Source organism: Lactuca virosa, chromosome 2, assembly GCF_052849685.1.
Source record: "Lactuca virosa cultivar CGN04683 chromosome 2, Lactuca_virosa_CGN04683_v6, whole genome shotgun sequence".
NCBI classification, from domain to species: Eukaryota; Viridiplantae; Streptophyta; class Magnoliopsida; order Asterales; family Asteraceae; genus Lactuca; species Lactuca virosa.
In genome coordinates this window covers 86,789,540-86,794,213 of record NC_136427.1, presented here as the reverse complement: position 1 = coordinate 86,794,213, position 4,674 = coordinate 86,789,540, and positions in this window count along the sequence as shown.

Below are 4,674 nucleotides of genomic sequence, written 5' to 3'. Positions count from 1 at the left end.
ATAAGGATATATACTGTACTATAAAGTATAGTGAGAAAACTCACTTCACCAGCTAACATATATCCACACTGCCCACACGAAGGCAAGAACCGACATTGTGAGCCACCTATTCATCAAATAGAGGCAAACCCACAATCTATGGTGTAACATCCCAAAATCAAGGTAAATTTTTTTGTTTTTCAAAACCAACCCCAAAACCATAAATGTTAACAAAACATTGTTTCCAAAAGATAATATCAAAAATCAGAGTTTCCCAAAATCCAATATCATAAAATTCTAAGGATGTGCACGATCAAGTCGTCACCTTGCCCCTGTCCTCTGGAGTACCTGAAACTATAACCAACAAATAGTAAGCCAAATCTTAGTGAGTTCCATCAAAGTACCACACACAGCCTAACAGATAACATCATGCGTATATGAGCCTTCAGGCTGACAGGAGTGCCTCGTAGGGCCTACAGCCTAGCTAGACCGCACTCTGGACCTTCGACCTGACTGGACCGCCTCTTGGGCCTTCAATCTATCCGGACCGCCCTTGGGTATCTTGACCTTCAGCACAAAGCAGGACCTCCTCAACCCAACGATCCATAACATGTCGAAATATAAAATAACAATCCATAACCAACATACAGGTAATCGTACAGATATACCAATCAAACACCTACTCATTGAACATAGGTAATCATACAGATCTACCAGTCTATCATATAACCAACATAACATCAATCCAATAAACCAGGATACATAATCTAGTGGGTCAGCATTGGTCCCTTCGACCCACAACTACAGTGAGGAAAACTGACCTCACAGTATGAAAAGATAGTTGAAGATATCATAATTCCAACTGCTGACTCTACAGGTCACCTATATAGCAAACAATGACCTAGTCTTAAACTACTGATCAAAATACCCAAAATACCCTTAAGTCAAACTTCGTCAAAATCCTGGTCAAATTCAATTAAAAAAGTCAATGATTCCACGTAGGCTGAGTACGCCCTGTGTACTCCATTCTACGCCCATCATAGAGGGTGCCTTTCCTAGTTATAGGCCCCAAACCTGGTACGCACATCGTACCTCCAGGTATGCCCAGCGTACCAACGCTGAATCCACATTCCATTGTTAAGTCCATATTTCTCTAAGTCAATGAACCAAACTTCAGATCCAGGTAAAAAGGGATTTTTTAATGGATAAGGTCTCTGACTTTATCCATTTGCATGTATACAAGAGGATCTAAACTCAAACCCTTGGTCCAAAAGTCACCCAAAACACCAAAATCTCTTGCATGGTTTATTGAGAGTATCCAATCTCTCATTTTTATGAATCTATGAGTTGAAAACTACAAGAAAGTACATTTCAAGGACCTGGAGTCGCTCATACTCCATTAGAACAAAACTATGGGACCAAAAATGCACACAAACTCTATACTAGCAAGGTCTATGCAAATAACACAAAAGGATCCAATGTTTATACCTTTAAATGATGCTTGAGGTTAAGATACTTTTAGATCTAAGATGACTTGAGCTTCCAAGATGGTTCCACTTCTTTCATCTTCCTTCAAGTTCACAAAAAAATACACTATCTCAAGCTCAACATGCTCACACAATGGATTAGGATTTGCTAGGGACGAATTGGGAGATGGATCGTGATGAGGGAAAAGGTCTTGAGAAGCCAATGATTTTTAAATAGCGCTAAAATCCTAAAAATTAGGGTTTAGACATCAGTCACGTACGCCCGACGTACTCGCGAGTACGCGCAGCGTACTCACCTGAAGGCACGTTTTACTTAATGAGCAAAGTGATAAATTTTGCAATTAAATTTCATACCAAGGGTACAAATGGAAAATACTTGGATCAAGATGTTACAATTCTCCCCAACTTGAATCAGACTCCGTCCTCAAAGTCTGATGTTGTTAATAACTCAGAGTAGTGCTCTCTGTTGAAACAATAAAAACTTAGATTGATAGATTCTATAAACGATATGAACAAAAGAAGAAAACAATGAAGATCAAAAGGTTTCGAATGCTTAGATTGAATAGCTTTAGAAGAGTTCAGCATGAACTTTTCAGAAAAAACTAAGTAGGGCAAATATAATCGATAACCCTAAAATGATACATGCATGCACATTAAATAGTCTAACCCTAGCAACCCATAATCACGGATGGACAGGCCCAACCCGTTACAAAATGAGACTATTCTAGTATTATACAATTTGACACAACACGTTAATAACCCAACAATCTCCCCCATTGTGTCAAATAAAGAAAAGAGATTCTTCATTGTTGTACCTTCTCATCCTTGAACAACCGTGTCATCAGATTCAGAAGAGTATTTCGGATCGTAAGATACCATCTGACAATATCGGTAAAGCACTTCATATGATCAGTGTTGTTTGACTTGGTAGCTTCAACCAGACCAAAAATATTGTTCAGAGAAGCTGTTGCTTTTCATAACATTTTCACCATCTCTTCGTTGATACACGACATTCCATTTTTATTTATTGATCTTCCCCAGTTTCAGCTTTCAGAAGTCCTTTGGTTCTGGTTCTGGTTTCACAATTGGCTTTTTCTTCAGAATAACAACAATTTCTATATCCATCTTTTCTACTTCATGAATGTAGCAAATCAGCATTCTTTTCAAGTGAGCAACCATCGGTTTGTACTTCTGTTCATCCTTAGACAAAACCAGAATAGAGAAATCTAGTCATTCAGATTCATACATGGTAAATCAGCAAGTGTGAAGTCAACTTCGGAATGACTTGACCCGCTGTAACCTTTAAACTTGACATTTATGAAGTTCTTAACTGGGAAAGGTGCATAAAATTTGACAGCTACCATCTTCTGTATGCTTCAAATCTGTAGTTGAGGTCTTCCATAGTTGAGGTAAAATGAGAAGAGCATGTGGTTGACATCATAATCTGAGAGTGGTGCTCTCTCAATATGCTCAAAGCATTTGAATAGGAATGCTCTTGGGGTGACTAGAAAATCAAACTGAGATTCAGCCGAATTCACCAGATCAAAAGAAACCAGAGACTCCAACACCATACGCTCCAACCAGTGTACGCTTGGGTTGTCGACAGCCTCATTCAAAATCCTTTCCATGATCTAAGGAGGAAAAAGGTATTCTTGTGTTTCCAAAGTAACTTTCACAGCAATGGCATCCCTTTCTTGAGCTTCTAATTCTTTTTGGACATGCTTAATTTCATCTATCTCTTTATCCCTTTGTTTCCTGACAAGATTTTCTCCTTTAGACAACACCTCTTATTCATCATCATCATCAATAATCTTTTCTTTGCCTTTTGACGTAGAAGCTTCATTAACCTTCTGATCTATTTCAGTTTTCCATCATGTTGTTCATTAGTGGGCTTCTTATCCTGGGTTTTAGGTTCTTCTTTTTCTTTAAGTTTTTCTCCCCCTTGTTTCGGGATAGCGCTACTTCCCGAAACACCCTCTAATTGGTTGAGCAGTGCGAAAACAGGCTTGAGTTTTTCAGAAAGGTGTTGTCGGACTTAAATAGTGAGCATTGAATCACGAGATTCAATAAGGCTTTGCAAGTACTAATTGATTTCTAAAATGCAGCTTCAGTATACATCCTTCTCGGATTCGAGGTGATCCAGACACGTAGTGGCATAATTAAGCTTAACAGGGAGAACCTTGGATTTTTCAGTCTTCGGAGCGAGTTTATCCATTATCACATTCTCAGCAGCAAAATCTTTCTGAAGTTTCTCAATCTTAGAGACAATAGAAGCACACATCTCGGCATTGTCAACCTTGATGTTGGAACAAACCTTAGAAAGAGCTTCTTTTTCAGTCTGAAGAGTGGTTCCGAGACTGGTAATAAACTTGTTTGTTGCTGCTGTGTTTTGATCCGAAGATCTTTAGAAGTCTGCCATAAACTTCAACACTTCAGCAAGTAGTTTTTCGACTTTTTCGGTCGTAACTTTAACAGTCTTCTTAGAAGCTTCAACTGCCTTAGCGGATGCAACAAGCGCTTTGGTATTCTACTTTGTCAACGTCTCGACAGTTGCTTAATGAGACTTGAGCATAAATTCAAAATTTGACGAGGATTTTGAAGAATCCAGTAGAGAATCTAATTTTTCGTTGAGGGCTTTGAACTGCTCTTTCGTCATTGGGGCGTCATCAACATCATTGGCTTGATGAACTGTGAATGGGATAAAGACAAAATTTTGTAAATCATCCTGATCATCCCCAAACATGACTTCGGGATCATCTTCTCTTTAAGGTGAAGCTGTAGATGTGCTTGGACCAACTGTAGTACCGAAAATAACACCTGCCCCCGTATTAGACTCATTGACAGTAGACATCGGAGTACTAAGAAAGTTTGTCGTTGTAGCTGTGAAATCTGTATAGAAAGGAGTGGATAGGGCAATAGAAATATGTGGTTGAGAAACACACAACGAAAACTTTAGGAATAGAGAAATAGTGATTGGAACAGTAGTGTTGATCGGAGATGAAGTGGTGGTCGGAGAAGGTGAAGGAGTATGCATCTGAAAAGAATCAGAAAATGGAAAAGAAGAGGTGGGTGGAGTAGATACCTTCGTAACTGGTGTGGAGGTTTGAGGTTGCGAGGTCGCAGCTGTGTCTTCGGTTTCATGCTGCACGGTATTGTCCCTTCGGAAATCCGAAATGGCCTGGGATTCCGAATCCTCCTGGGCGATTGG